This window comes from Triturus cristatus, chromosome 7 (genome assembly GCF_964204655.1).
Source record: "Triturus cristatus chromosome 7, aTriCri1.1, whole genome shotgun sequence".
Classification (NCBI taxonomy): domain Eukaryota; kingdom Metazoa; phylum Chordata; class Amphibia; order Caudata; family Salamandridae; genus Triturus; species Triturus cristatus.
Window position 1 is genome coordinate 993,762,398 of NC_140590.1, and position 16,363 is coordinate 993,778,760.

General features: G+C 45.8%; 1 protein-coding gene and 1 pseudogene across 1 annotated transcript in view; one reads left to right on the forward strand and one right to left on the reverse strand.

The window, feature by feature from the left end:
- FSTL4 (follistatin like 4) overlaps nt 1-16,363 on the forward strand; it is a 2,149,215-nt gene that overhangs the window by 1,289,066 nt on the left and 843,786 nt on the right. The gene's annotated exons all lie outside the window — the stretch shown is intronic.
- LOC146810978 (large ribosomal subunit protein eL36 pseudogene) lies at nt 15,409-15,862 on the reverse strand (annotated as a pseudogene).

Here is a 16,363-nt window from a genome sequence, read left to right on the forward strand (position 1 = left end):
CGACCTCAAAACATTTTGCTTAGGGGGGGCTCAGAGTAAAAAAGTTTGAAGACCTCTGCTCTAGGTCCTGACCTGCGCTATACAGTTTACTGTAAAAAACATTATCTAAAGAGTGAAACATTTAGTTTAAATCGAGATTGTGTGGTGGAAAGAGTGTACTCGAAGTCAAATGGCAGAGGCTATTATGGAAACGGTAAATGATATTGTCCTCGAGCCCGCATTACATAACTGGTTGCAAAGTGCTTGAACCAGCCAGTGACGGTGTTATATTGATTGCCTGAAATGCGACATCAGGACCGGCCATAACTGGACTCAGGCAAGTTTGTTGGAGGTCAGCGAGACGAGCTCCGGATTCTTCTTTAAGATATAAAATATGTGAATAAGAAAAGTTCAAAAGCCGTTGCAGTGAAGGGAGCTATGTGATTGCATGAGCATCTGATGCTGAATCCTCTTTTGTTGGTCACGGAGGCCATGTTGTTATTTGGTTCTTATTGACTGATCCATTTTTGGATTTCAGTTGATCCATTTTCCAGTATGAAAAATGGCTGTCCCAGAGGATCATTATGTTTGCCCAGCACTTGACAGGTATCCAGTGTTTGTCTTTGGTTCATAGTTAAGTGATCAACCAGGATGCACAGATGAATAATCCATTTTGCTTCATTAGGTTGCACCTAGACAGCGCTTGCGCTGTCAGGTGAACTGTTGTATGTACTTTGTGGGGTCTGATTCCTCCCACCGCTTAGGATTTGTTTTTGTGTGTGTCATTCAAAAATCGTAGTCTGCAAATGACTAATGGTTGGTGCATGCCTCACCTTTTCTTACAAGTTAACTCCCATGGAGTACAGCCGCGGGAACGAGCAGCGACAGACACGTTGCTTGCATGCCTTTATCTTGTTTTCCTTTCTTTGTGCATGAACGCGCTTTCAGTTAAAAATGTGTTTATCCATGTGCGAATACTTGGGATTTTTTAAGTTCTCCGGCTACCGATGGTCACTCCAGTCGCACCCAGCCCCTCCCGAATCCCGAGTGAGCGCACCTACCAGCTTGTTTTTAATAAAGTCATAAAGCGTCACGCAAGATTCTTCAAAAGGACACACACGGGCATTTGTCAAAACAGAAATTACAGATATCAGGGGCTGGGTCCGCAGAAGGTGATCAGTGCAGAAGGAGGTGAGAGCCGTACAACAAATACTACGACTTTGAATGATTATGTGTGTGCTAAGGTCTTCACGTTACTTCCGTGCCCTTATTCTCCGGCGACTTCTGATCTCATCATAAGACCACTGCTACTGTTAGAACGTTAGATAAATGCATGATACTACTACATAAATAGGACGTGTTTAGACCTGCCTGATAAAAAGACAGGCTAAGCCACCAGACAGCAGCCAGAAAGGCAATAGTTTTGCCAAACAAATAACGTGAGCATTTTTAACTCAGTGCAGAAGGGAAGCAGTGAGAGTCCAGTGAGAAACACTGCTCCTGAAACAGCAGCAGCACAGATAAATACACTATAAAAAGAGAACTGACAAAGTCAGGGCATCTCTCTTTTTTTTAATAGTAAAGTTGCTTTGTAATTGAAGGTTGAGTATGTGTGTATGTTTGTGTGTAGAATTTATGGACGGGAGAGTCGGTGAATAGCGGCATTGAGTGAGCCGGCTGGGGAATTTCAGTGAATATGTAGAGGAATGTGTGAGTAAATTGGGTGGGCGAATGTGAAGGAGAATGCTTAATTTCTGTTAAACGTATGTTTATTTGGAGCATTTAGTTCCTAAATTACCAGCACCGCAAGGCCATACTAATATCAAAATGTGTGCTATATGAATATGGCGAACATACGTCACAGGTGCCAGCTGACAGCAGACCGGTAGCAAGAGTGCACTTTGTCTCACTTTGCTTCTGTGACATTTGTAGTAAATCCTTTAGTCAAGTCTCATTACTGAACTGTTCAAAGAGTCTCTCTGTAACACAGCTATAGTGGTAATAGATAATACTAGCAACGATTCCTCAGCTTTAAGTGTCCCTACCATAGGCTGCTGCTGCTTGTAATGATGACTTAGAGAGACGTCTGCAGTGGAGCATTTTACAGGGAGATTCCACGTGCTCAAGGATGGAAAATGTCCAGTTACTTCATCATTTCTGTTAGATAAATGATCCCACATGGTTTCTAATATCTGATAACGCTTATAGGTAAATAAAAACAAAACACCATCCAAAAAAGGGACTGACGTTTCAAAATGAATATGAAAGAATCTTTGAGTCACCCGCATACTTCAGCCGGATGATAGCAGCAGGAACAAAATGGCACATGTATACCACGCCCACATTGGTAAGGTGCATTGTTTTCAAATCTTGATAAAAGTTTACATTATTGCCAAAAAAGCTCTGCGCTGTGACTGACACTCTATGTAGCAGTGGCAGCCTTAGACGAAGGTATGGGAGACTAATGCAAATCTATGGTCTATTTGTTCATGCCTGAACATAGTTTATTTATAATGTAACATAAGGTCATCTTTAAAGCACACGTTCACCCCTTAGGACTGAAAAACAGTTACCCAACTCAGTGCTTCTTATTTTATCGACTGTGAAAAGATGAAAGGCTGAATGTGGACTCCTGGGATTTTAACATGTGGCCATTAGACCAAACATACAGCGCTAGAGTGAATGTATTAATCCACCATTCCACCAGATCAAGCCCTTATACTTTATTGAGTTACATGAGCTATTGTTCAGAAACATGATTTTGGTAGATTGTCATGTGGAATACATGTTATGCGAGTTCCGCACACATGTGGCATTTCCTTATTATTCATTGATCATCAAACATCGTAATGAAACTGACATGCTTAACACCTGCCATGCCCCACGAGTTCCGTACTGGTTGCTGCCTGCGGTATATCCACTCCCACTTTCACTCTTTTTATTTGAGTTTATCTCATCAATCAACATCCCCCTTTTATATTGTTTATGGCATTACATTCGCGCCATTATGTACACACTCACCAAATATAGCATATCTTATATCTGTTCCTGACCATTAGAATAAATATGCCCTTAAGTGGATTTCCTGCCAGTGTTTTGATGTATTCATGTTTTTCCTGTTTTCGGAATGTGCGTTATATGTTTGTCTAATGAGTAAACTCTAGAGCTTCTGTATCTCTCTAAATCCAAACTGTGTAGAAATAGAGCAATAATCGCAATGCCGCACTTTTCAAACTCTCAAAAAGAACAGTGTAATCCAACGTAGTGTTTCAGACACTCTGATTTATTGCAACACTAGAATGTCCCACAACCTTTCATCATATGCATTTAGTTTGTAGTTTTAAAATTGGCATTCAAATATTTATTGACAAACATTCCCTTCTAATATCCAGCGATCAAAAATATGGAAGTCATTGCATTTTGTGTAAGTCCAAATATTTCTTCGCTTGCACGCTTGAGTATAAATAGCTTCCATGACATAATATAAAGTCAGTAGCTGGGGAGCACCCACGGTCCTGCCATTTATTGCAAGTAAAAGTGTCTGCAACACTCATAGTTCCTCCACATTATTACAGTAATCAGTAAATATCTTAAAATGTCAGAAAGCCCCCAAATACATAAAAACATCGAAAATACAAATATCATAAATATTAAAATCCTGATTGGAGAACAGTCATGTACTGGCACATAAATCCAGATCAATCCTATATATATATATATATGTGTGTGTGTGTACGTATATATATACGAATACATACATACATATATATATATATATATATGAAGAAATCCACTCTCCTGGAATGCCACAGTTACCGCAAGAATCAGGTACGGACTACAGCGTGCTTGGTTGCTTAAAGTGCGTTTATTGCAGGGTTATCAGCATACATCAATTGTGGCAAGTGCCCAGCATGACGCGTTTCGACATTGAAACACTGTCTTGATCACATGACGTACTATGGGCCTATGAGCAATAAATAGTGAAGACAATTGTGAAAAAACTAGTGAAAAGAAGCCCGCCCTTTTCTTTGAGCATGAAACTAGAAGACATACTTCAACAATTCATATACAGCTGTAATGGTGTTGCACTTATAGAATAGGAATTTTAAACATGGATGCATGATAGACATAATTAGTTTTGGTAAATATTACTCAGAATATTAGAGAGCTTATCAGTTTATAATTAGTACTAGTACTAAAATATACTCTACAATAAAATGCATAACACTGTAGACCACGTGGTCTTAATGCTGGAAAATTTCATTATATATGCCAATCCTTCATGTAATTGCTCAAAGGGCGAAAATAAGTGCATAACATGGTGATAAAGTGCAAGTGCAAAACAATTATCTTAAATAACATCATCATCTAAAAACCAGTTATTAAAAAAACATAACTGGCAATAGCAATTGAAATCGACCCGTAGATGCTTATATTCTTCACAACAATAAAAGTGCAAATGCATTGTAAACAAATATAGATGTGCAACATGAGCTCAGTTCTATAAACATAAATCAGTATATTGCATTCTTGTAGGCACATCCGGCTTTGTATATCAGTATTACCAGATGTAGATATAAAGTGCGAGTGCAATACATTAACATCATACAGTACAGGAAACATAGCTAAAAATAATTATAGCTAAAAGAATTAAAGATAAAATCTCCAAAGCGACTATTAAAACTCCGGGCTAAGCCACGTAATAATTAAGTAAAACCAGAGGTAAAACCCAAGTAAAACCAATCAATCAATCAATCAGTGACACTTATAAAGCGCGCTACATACCCGTAGGGTCTCAAGGCGCTGGGGGGGGGGGAGCCGCTACTGCTCGAACAGCCAGGTCTTCAGCTTCTTCCTGAAGGAGAGGTGGTCTTGGGTCAGGCGCAGGTCGGTCGGGAGGGAGTTCCAGGTCTTGGCGGCCAGGTAGGAGAAGGACCTTCCTCCTGTAGTCGCTCTTCGGATGCGGGGGACGGCGGCGAGGGCGTGGTTGGCTGATCGGAGGTGGCGTTTGGGAGCGTAGAAGTTGATCCGGCTGTTGAGGTAGCTCGGGCCTTGGTCGTGTAGGGCTTTGTGTGCGTGGGTGAGGAGGCGGAAGGTGATTCTTTTGTTGACGGGGAGCCAGTGAAGGTCTCTCAGATGTCCGGAGATGTGGCTGGTTCGTGGGATGTCGAGGATGAGTCTGGCTGAGGCGTTCTGGATCCGCTGGAGTCTCTTCTGGAGTTTGGCGGTGGTACCGGCGTAGAGGGCGTTGCCGTAGTCCAGTCGGCTGGTGACGAGGGCCTGGGTGACGGTCTTCCTAGTCTCGGTGGGGATCCACCAGAAGATCTTCCGTAGCATGCGTAGGATGTTGAAGCATGCCGAGGAGACGTTGTTGACTTGCCTGGTCATGGAGAGGGAGGAGTCCAGGATGAAGCCCAGGTTGCGTGCATGGTCTGTCGGTTTGGGTGCGGTGCCCAGGGCGGGAGGCCACCAGGAGTCGTCCCAGGCGGAGGGAGAGGAGCCCAGGATGAGGACCTCCGTCTTGTCCGAGTTCAGTTTCAGGCGGCTGGTCGTCATCCACTCGGCTACCTCTTTCATCCCTTCGTGCAGGTTGGCTCTGGCGGCGGCGGGGTCGTTGGTCAGGGAGAGGATCAGCTGGGTGTCGTCGGCGTAGGAGATTATGCTGAGGTTGTGTTTGCGTACGATGGCCGCGAGGGGGCTCATGTAGACGTTGAAGAGGGTGGGGCTCAGAGATGATCCTTGGGGGACGCCGCAGATGACTTCGGTGGCCTCTGACTTGTACGGTGGTAGGCGGACTCTCTGTGTTCTCCCGTCGAGGAAGGAGATGATCCATTCCAGCGCCTTGTCCTGGATTCCGACGTTGCTGAGGCGCCGTACTAGGGTGCGGTGGCAGACCGTGTCGAATGCCGCGGAGAGGTCCAGGAGGATGAGGGCCGCTGTTTCTCCGTTGTCCATCAGGGCTCGGATGTCATCGGTGGCGGCGATGAGGGCGGTCTCGGTGCTGTGGTTGGCTCGGAAGCCGGACTGTGAGGGGTCGAGGGATCCGTTCGTCTCGAGGAAAGCGGCCATCTGCTTGTTGACGGTCTTCTCGATGACTTTGGCTGGAAACGGGAGGAGCGAGATGGGGCGGTAATTCTTGAGGTCGGTGGGGTCCGCTGTTGGTTTCTTGAGTAGAGCGCTGAGTTCGGCGTGTTTCCAGCTCTCGGGGAAGATGGTGGTGTCGAAGGATGTGTTGATGATGTCACGCAGGTGGGGTGCGATGACAGCGTCGGCCTTGTTGAAGACGTGGTGAGGGCAGGGGTCGGTCGGTGATCCGGAGTGGATGGAGTTCATCGTGCGGATGGTGTCTTCGGTGCTGATCGGGGTCCAGGCGTGGAGGGTGGTGGTGGGGGGTGGTTGTTCGGTCATGGTGTGCGTTGGTTGGTTGTTGAAGCTGTTGTGTATGTCCGTGATCTTGTTGTGGAAGTATGAAGCCAGGGAGTTGCAGAGGTCTTGCGATGGGGTGATGTCGTTGTTTCCTGCGCTGGGGTTGGAAAGCTCTTTGACGATGTTGAAGAGTTCCTTGCAGTTGTGTGCGTTGTTGTCCAACCGGTCCTTGAATGCTGTTTTCTTGGCGGCGCGGATCAGCTGGTGGTGTTTCCGGGTGGCAAGTTTGAAGGAGGTCCTGTTGTCCGGTGTCGGTTCCCTTCTCCAGACTTTCTCGAGGGCTCGGCAGTTCTTCTTGGAGCTCTTGAGTTCGTCGGTGAACCATGGGGCTTTCTTGCTGCCGGGTCTGCTGGGCGGGGTCCTCAGTGGGGCGAGTTCGTCCGCGCAGTTGCTGATCCACTTCGTGAGGTTGTCGGCGGCCTGGCTGGGGTTCGCTGAGCTGGCAGGAGGGTGCTGGCTCAGGGAGGTGGCGAGCTGGTCTGCTGTGATCTTGTTCCAGCTTCTGCGGGCGGCCTGTTGCTGGTGGTGGTGGGTCGTTGTTTTCTTGAAGGTGAAGTGGACGCAGCTGTGGTCCGTCCATTGAAGCTCTGTGGCGTGGCTGAAGTCGATGTCCTTGCTGGATGAGAAGACAGCGTCGAGTGTGTGTCCGGCGAGGTGGGTGGGGGTGGACACCAGTTGCTTGAGTCCCAGGTTGGCGAGGTTGTCGAGCAGGGTGCTGGTGTTGCGGTCGTTGTTGTTCTCCAGATGGAAGTTGAGGTCTCCCAGGAGGATGTAGTCAGCGGAGGGGAGGGCATGCGGGCTGACGAAGTCGGCGATGTCCTCGCCGAATTGTGTGCGTGGTCCAGGGGGTCGGTAGATCAGGGTGCCTCTGAGGGTGGTGTTCGGGTTGGTGTGGATCTGGAAATGCAGGTGTTCGGCGGTGGTCAGGGAGTTGTCGGTGCTGGTCGTGAGACGGATGGTGCTCCTGTGGATGATGGCGATGCCTCCTCCCATCTGGTTGGCGTTTCGGTCCCTCCGGACGATCTTGTAGCCCTCTGGGATGGCGATGGCGATGTCGGGAGCTGAGGAGGCGTTCATCCAGGTCTCCGTGAGGAAGGCAACGTCTGGAGCTGTGGTGTCGAGGAGGTTCCAGAGTTCGATGGCATGTCTGTGGACGGAGCGTGTGTTGATCAGGATGCACTTGAGGTGGGTGCTGCTGGTGTTCGGCTTGGTGGGTGCTGGTGCGAGGCAGGTCCGGATGCAGGTGAACTTGCAGGCGTGGCAGCTGAAGGGTCCGTGGGTACGTCGTGGAGAGGCTTGATGGCATTCTGGGAGTCGGCCGGTGTTGAGAGCGGTGAGGGTGGCGGCGGAGTACGTCAGGCGGGTCGGTCGGGGTCTTCGAGGTCCAGGGGTCCTGGCACTGGGCGCGGTCCAGGCGCGGACGGGCGTAGACGGGCTTACCTTTGGCGCGCCTTCGGCGCACAATCGACGCGCCCGCTGCGCGTGACCGCTGCGCGTTCGCACGGTCGCCATTTAAGGCGAAGTGCGCGGGTGGGCGGAGCAGCTGGGAGGCGGGAGCGGGGAGGGTACAGAATAGAAAAGGGGCGGGGAAAAGCGGCGGTGGCGGGAAGGGAGGGCGGAGGGCGGACAACAAGGAAGGAAACCACAACACGGGGGAAATAAAAATTATACAGAACGGGCACAAATTCTCAGCAAAACAAGGGAAAACAAGGAAAAAAAACCAAAGTTATATCAAACAGGCACAAATGTTGGACAAAACAAGGGCAAAAACAACCGCAGCGGCGCCCGCCGGCGATCGGCAAAACGAGGCAGCAGCGAGGCAGAGGGCAGGCAAGGGGCACACGCAGCAGCTGGTGGCCGTGCGGCGCGGGGGTGTCCCACAAGTGGGTCACACTCACCTGCGTCGCACGGTCGCCATTTAAGGCCAAGTGCGCGGGTGGGCGGAGCAGCTGGGAGGCGGGAGCGGGGAGGGTACAGAATAGAAAAGGGGCGGGGAAAAGCGGCGGTGGCGGGAAGGGAGGGCGGAGGGCGGACAACAAGGAAGGAAACCACAACACGGGGGAAATAAAAATTATACAGAACGGGCACAAATTCTCAGCAAAACAAGGGAAAACAAGGAAAAAAAACCAAAGTTATATCAAACAGGCACAAATGTTGGACAAAACAAGGGCAAAAACAACCGCAGCGGCGCCCGCCGGCGATCGGCAAAACGAGGCAGCAGCGAGGCAGAGGGCAGGCAAGGGGCACACGCAGCAGCTGGTGGCCGTGCGGCGCGGGGGTGTCCCACAAGTGGGTCACACAAACCAGAGGTAAAACCAGGCTAAAACATAGCTAAAAACAGGGAATAATAATGGACCACCTCTCAAGGAGACATCTTACACTTAAGCCAAACTGAAAAGCCAACACAATACAGTAGAGTCTTGCCCAATTTGTTATAAATAAATATGTAGGTCCTCTCCTGTGTTTAGACCGTTAGGCATCTTGGTATCGAGTATTAAAATATAATGGGACTCTAACTGTCTAAGTTTTTTCTCTCTATTACCACCTCTGAGGGACTTAGGCACAGAATCAATCACAAAGTAACTCAGGTCTTTAAGATCGTTGTTGAGCACATGTTTAAAATGTCGAGCCAACAGATAGCTTGAATCAGAGTTCACTATAGCCCGCAAGTGTTGCAATATGCGGTTAAAAACATGTAGTTTCGTACTGCCAATGTATTTTAATTTGCATTAATACTCTGAAACGTAGACTGCAAAATCCGTGTGGCATGTTAATACATTTTTGATTCTCGTAGGTTTAAGTTCAAATGCTGTAGAGAACTCAGAAGTATTCTTCCCAAATTTACATGCTCGACACGAGCTGCCCTTATAAAAACCTGTTCTTTTGGACAACCAATTGGACGAAGCAGTAACCTCTGGACTAGTTTTCACCAGTGCATCCCTCATAGAGGGTGTTGTCTAAAAGTTAACGGTGGTAAATCAAGCACCAATTGCGACATTGTTAAGTCTGTTTTTACAATGGGCCAGTGTTTATAAATAATTTACCTGAATTGCTTCTCCTGGCAACTATAGGTGGTAATGAGTCTAACTGTATCCGTGGGTCCCTCCTGACCAGTAATACTATTACTACTGATGGACGTGGTATCAGTTTTGGCATTATGTAAACATTCTTCTCTGGTATGGCCATTTGCTTTAGTCATGGCCAAATCGAGATCCTTGTCCTTGTACCCTCGAGCCTTAAATCTCTGGAATGCCTCATTTTGACAAAATTTGAGGTCCTGTTCTGAGTTACAAATTCGCCTTATTCTCAAAAATTCCCCCTAGGGGATACTTTTAATGAGGTGGTTAGGGTGGGAGCTGCTGGCATGAAATACTGCATTTCCAGATCAATCCAATATATATACATATATATATATTTATAGTTTAAATTGAAATTTTTTCTATGTCTATTAATCACGTGATTGGACACTCACACTTTAAAATCGTGAAACACAATAGGTAACGCTGTCATGTGATCAAGGTAGAGAGCTGCCGAAACGCGTCATGGCAGAGCTATTTTTCAAGTGATAAACAAAAAATAGCACTTATTTTGGGTCCACCCTTGTTTTGTCTCTTGTGGATAAGAGCGTTGAAGAGCGAGATTTCTTCATATATATATATATATATATATATATATATATATATATATATATATATATATATATATATATATATATATATATATAATATTTACTAGGTTTTATTACTTTTTTACCTTCCGCTTGTTTTTATAAAACAAAGCAAATGAAATTGAAAGTATATGAGTTGAAATATACAGAATGATAAGGTTGTTATTATGTGGAAAAAACATTTATTATTTTAATAGGGAGGGTATGATTAGTTTTGTGTATAAAAAAGAGAAACATTTAAAAAATAAATACATATAGGCACTAGCACTTTAGATTGGCACTGTAACACTTGGCACTTTAACTAAGCCATTATTCCATTTGAATGAAATGTACTAACATTTTTAGTTGGTGTATATATAAAGAGAGTATATAAAAGTGAATAAAGAAGCATTTTTAGAAACCAAAAATAATTTTTAAATGAGTTTATTTACGTTTTTGAATCTTTATGAGCTGTGATATTTATACATTGTAAAAAGTTGGATAAAATGCCTTTATTTGATGCACTTGCATAGAAATCAATTGAAATGCAATGGTGAAAACCAACTACAAGATTGCGCCTACTTTTAATGTGAAAATGAGGCTTAGATGTGCATTTGGGAATGTCCTTTGTCAATGTCTATGTTTTATTAGAAGTGTATTTAAAGTTAAATAAATGGCACTATGCATCGTGAACAAGGCAGCGTTGACAGGCGGAACGCGTGGATGCCATAGTTCAAATAAAATTAGAGTAAACTGATACCCTCATAGTGCTGGGTTATTTCTGTGATAGTGAGGAAATTGGTATTCGAATACGTTAAGACGCGTCAGGAGTCTCTTAGCCAGCACCCTCAACGGTTAGGCAGCACACCAAGAAAAGCCGTCCAGTGGAAAGTTGTGCAGTTGGCAGGGTCCCAAGGGGACTGAGAGTAATGATAACGCCGACATATGAAAACACCCACCCAGAGCTTCTACGAGAATGGGTTGAGAACAGTGCTAGCAGCCCAAAAAATATGGTAGGGGTTCTTAAATATTATGCTGAGATTGAAAGACAAGAAGTGGTGATGAAGATTAAGGAATTAACAGCCACATTGAATAAAAATGCAGATTAGGCGAAAATAACCAAGTTTAAAGGAGACCTCAAAAATCATCTTGAAAAATATGAGAAAAGAATAAAGGAAAGAAAAGCGAACAAGTTTATACGTGACCATTTGGATTACGAAAATAGGCGTATCTACACTTTTGCAAAAAGATTTGATCCTGAAAGGCGAAAGAAAGTACAAAGTGGCAATGCCTTTCGCCATGATGCATATCATAGCGAATTGAGCTCTGATACAGGATCAGAGGTAGAACAGGAAGAACCCAGTGGAAGAGGTGTACCAAATACAAGACTTAATGTAACGGATAAGCTCAGTTTTTTACAATTAGACCAGAAAACGGACCACCAAACAACGAGAGGTTGGGGGGAAAGAGGAGGAAGGGGAGCACGCGGAAGAGGAAACAGAGAAGAGGAGGAGAAGGTTGTCGAAGGAGCAGCAGGCGAAGTAACAAACAGATCAAAGTGCTCCAACACCATGTGGCCCCCTCCCCAAATAAATAAATAAAGGCCGTCCCCGAGGGATGGGGTACCCGGGGCCAATAGAGGCCTCGGGAGGGGGGCCACACAGCCCCCCTCCTTTAAAAAAATTATATGTGGCCATGCCCGGGGAATGGGGTCCTCAGGCTAGAATTGGCCACGGGAAGGGGGCCCACACGGCCCCCTTCCCGTTTACATTTGAAAAAAAAAAAGGGGTCAGGCCCTGGTGGATGGGGTCCCCAGGGCTCAAAAAAGGAAAGAGAAGGGTGGCCACACAGCCCCCTTCTTAAACATTTTTTTATCAAAACCTGGCATCACGGCTAGGCCCCGCCCCCTCCCTGCAGCACTCAGCAAACGCGCCCCCTGGCACGTTGTAAGTTGGGGAATTAATTCCCCTTGAATACTGAGGGTCCCTGGGGGCCAACTAGGGTACCTGAAGTATGTGCCAGGGAGCTGCGTTGCAGAGAGGTGTTCAGAGACCACGCCCCTTTTTACACCTCTCTGCAGTGCAGCTCTGTGACACTTACTGGAGGTACCTGGTGGGCTAGTTGGCCCTCAGGGACCCTCACGACTCAAGGGGAATTAATCCCCCAATTTTCAACGCGCTAGGGGGCATTTTTGCACAGTGGTGCAGGGAGGGGGTGGGGCCTGACAGAGCAAGTGTGCAAACGCACCCCCATTGTAAATTGGGGGATTAAGTCCCCTTCAATCCTGAGGTTCTCTAGGGGTGAACTAGCCCACCAGATACCTCCCGTATGTGCCAGGGAGCGTTTGCACAGTGGTGCAGGGAGGGGGCGTGGCCTAATGTGACAAATGTGCAATTGCACCCTGTGGCGCATTTTAAGTTGGGGGATTAAGTCCTCTTGAATCCTGAGGGTCCCTGGGGGCCAACTAGCCCACCAGGTACCTCCAGTAAGTGGCAGGGAGCTGCGTTGCAGAGAGGTGGTCCAAGGCCACGCCCCCTTTTTTACACCACTCTGCAACGCAGCTCTGTGGCGCTTACTGGAGGTAGCTGGTGGGCTAGTTGGCCCCCAGGGACCCTCAGGACTCAAGGGGACTTAATACCCCAATTTATAATGCACCAGGGGTGCGTTTGCACAGTGGTGCAGGGAGGGTACCGTAACCTGATGTGACAAGTGGGCACTTATGCAATCACTCCGCCAAAACCCAAGCTCTTATAAATTCACCATGCACTCTCCTTGCAGCACTCTAATCATCCATTTACTACCGATGCACTCATGCAATGACCCATGCACTAACTCATGCACTGCTACAATACCCTGAGCAATACCCATGCAGTCCAGCCACCGCCCTGTCTCTACCCATGCACTCCTCCCATCACCCAGCATGCACCATGTACTTATCCAATCACTCTGCCAAAACCGAGGCACTTATAAATTCACCATGCACTGTCCTTGCAGTACTCTAATCTTCCAGTCAGTACGCATGTACTCATGGAATCACCCAGGCACTAACACATGCACTGCTACAATCCCCTAAGCACTACTGATGCAGTCCAGCCATCTCCTTGTCACTACCCATGCACTCCTCCAATCACCCAGCCAGCACCATGTACTTATCCAATCACTCCGCCAAAACCCAAGCACTTATAAATTCACCATGCACTCTCCTTGCAGTACTCTAATCATCCACTCAGGACCCATGTACTCATGCAATGACCCAGGCACTAACTCATGGCAAATACAGAGGAGGTCATGCTAATCACAGGGGTACCCCAACGCATAGTGTTCCCTAGTGTATGTAGGTGTTTTCACTGTATTCTAAGTGTCTTTAAGCACAGCACTGGCTCCGGTCCTGGTTAGTCAGTCAGTTACCACCAGTACCGGTCAGTAAAAAGTTGGGGGCACAGGAGGACTTTCTTATCCTCTGTTGGTTCTTTCTGCACATCTCTTGCTTCTTCCTGTACTTTTCTTCATCTTTCTTTACTTCTGTTGCCTCTTTCTGTATTTGTCTTGCTTCTTTCTGTGATTTCTTCCTCTTTCTTCACATGTCCTACCTTTGTAGGCATTCTTAGAAATTAGCATTTAAAAAACCATTGAAATTCCCAGAAAAAAACATAGGTTTCAGGCACGTTATAGTTAGAAATCAGCATTTAAAAAACCTTGGAAAGTCACTGAAGAAACCATAGGTTTCAGGGACGTTAAAGTTAGTTGGACATTCCACTCGTACAAAACCATAGAAATTCCCCCGTCATAGTTTGTTCAGCTAACTATAACTCGCGCCCCCGCAATGCACTGCTGATGACATCACATATTACATCATTCATGACATGGTCAGTGACATCACTGATGACATCACTGATAACATCACTGATGACATCATCCACGTGAAAATCTGATGCACCTCCTCACACTCTAATATAACCTTTGATACGCCCACTGTAAAATACAGACTACCATTTTCAAAACCATCGACACACCAATACCAGTTACTACATACGCAGTCACTGATTCCTAGGACAACACACACATCCCCTCATTCACCCATACAATCACTCATACATACAGTCACTCATCAATACAACACTATCAAAAGCTCTCATACACCTATAGAAACACTCACACACCGCCACTCATCCATGGAGTTACTCACACACCTAGTCAGTCATGCAAAGAATCAATCAATCTCTCATTTCCTCACCTATGCAGTTATACACACGCCACCTCACTTATTCAAACATATACTAACACATACTTACTCTCTTATACAATCACTGATACAAGCACACACTCATCCATATAGCCACTCTCACAATCACTGACTCTCACCTATAGTCATTTATATACTCCACTCTCACATACACTGCCTTTTACATATGTAGTTACTTGGACATGTACCTCTGAAGAAATGGCATTCTCCTGCTCCCTTCCTGTCACACAACGCAGTGCAGCCTCTTTGGGTGCTATGCTGCGTTGCATGTATTTTTTTAAAATCTGCCTCTTGGACTCTTGTTGAAACTCATTTCCTCTGTGGTTATGGAGCCATTCTCAAATCTATATTTTACAAAAACAAATGTAATCCTAAATGACTGACTGGCTTTTACCAAGACACATTTCCAGATTGTGACCATAGTGACGTATTTTTGAAGTACATAGCATAGCGGCATCCTTCAGATATTTAATTTCCGTTAACAATGTTACTCAACCAAGATTATTTTTACTAAAATAATAATTGAATGCACCTGCCCAGAGACTAGTCAAACCCTTCATCTTTATTATGTTGCAGCAATAATCCGAGCTTTGTTTGTTTTTTGGTGCGGAATTGCCAGAGCACATGCTGTAAAATGTGACCCATGCCGATTGATTGTATTATGAAGGTTCTTTTTATTTAGAGTGAAAAATAGCAAGGATAGTTATGCATTGTGCAAAAAAAACCTGACAAATCCCATCCTATTCGTTCACTATCTTTGCATTACTTTGCAATAACGGCAACTAATTAATCACGATGCATGCACAGCGCACAGCGGTATTGTACAAACGCGGCCTGCACTAGTCCTCTGCTCCTTGAACAAGGAACTGCGTGGTTGTTTTACAAATTGACTGCGGAAGATGTATCCAGCATGTTCATTTTTCACCTTACATTTTTCTCTTTTAAGGATTACAAGCCTTTTTACACGGTACATTATATTTCACATGCTGAACAGCGGAAGAGAGCGCCGGGAATCTATTCACATCGTTTGAACAGAAGAACTAAAAAAAAAAACAGAAAAAAATCAGATGGCGTTATTTTTCTATTAAGTGCAACAGGGTGCAAAGCGACACAATCAAAAGTACCATGTACAGAGCGCCACGACGCTAAGCTTCCCCTGCGAAGAACAGCAACAAGGCGCTTTCATTGGGGCTGAATAGACTTTTGCACAAAATGTGCAGTGACGTAGGTTTCTATAGTTTGTTATAGAATCTCGTAGAGCATAATCCTTCTTGGCAGCGGCCTTTGTGGGAGCTGACAAGACGTTGCTGCTCTCTTTGGTTATCACAAATATGAGCACCGAGCCTTTTCTTGATAAACATGAGAGCGCGCTGGTCCTTGTATGCTATGAGCAACTCCATAGCACGCCTCTCAGGAGCACAGTCATGCACTTCACAGACCGTTCTTCTGGCAAACTTGGAGCATTGGGTCAATTCCCTGGGTCTGTGGCATTATCTAGGGCTGAAAGTATTCTTGGGAACTCAGTGGCCTTTTTTAAGGCCAACCGCAATAGGGCGGCAGATCTCCATATCTGCTCCCTTTAATGACGGACACCCTGGAACGTCTCTATATGTTTTTTTGAAAAAAAACTCAATTTCGGAGGTGAAAAGAAAGAACCTCCAAGCATGGCAATCGAAAACCTATCATGGCCCTGTAGAAAGCACCTGTACGGATAATCTGTACGCCACCAGTGTGGCTTGCACATGTTATTCTTTGGGTTACCACCAATGGCTTTTCTCAAGAGTGCATTTTATGTTAATCCATAGACACTTACAGTAACACACCATTTCATAAGAGGAACTTCATTCCCATGCAACCTGACAGAGGGAGTCCTAAGAACAATGTAGAGATAGGTTCCAAGTGCTTTCACGAACAAGCTAGGGGAGGAGTCCTAACAAAGCAGAGCATGACAAGATAATGACCGGCTGCCTCTGCCTGCAGATCTTAAATCCGGCAGCACCACTATATTGGTGGACGCTGAACACAAGTTGTGAAACCAAGAGGAGACATGACTTAGAATATATCTCATC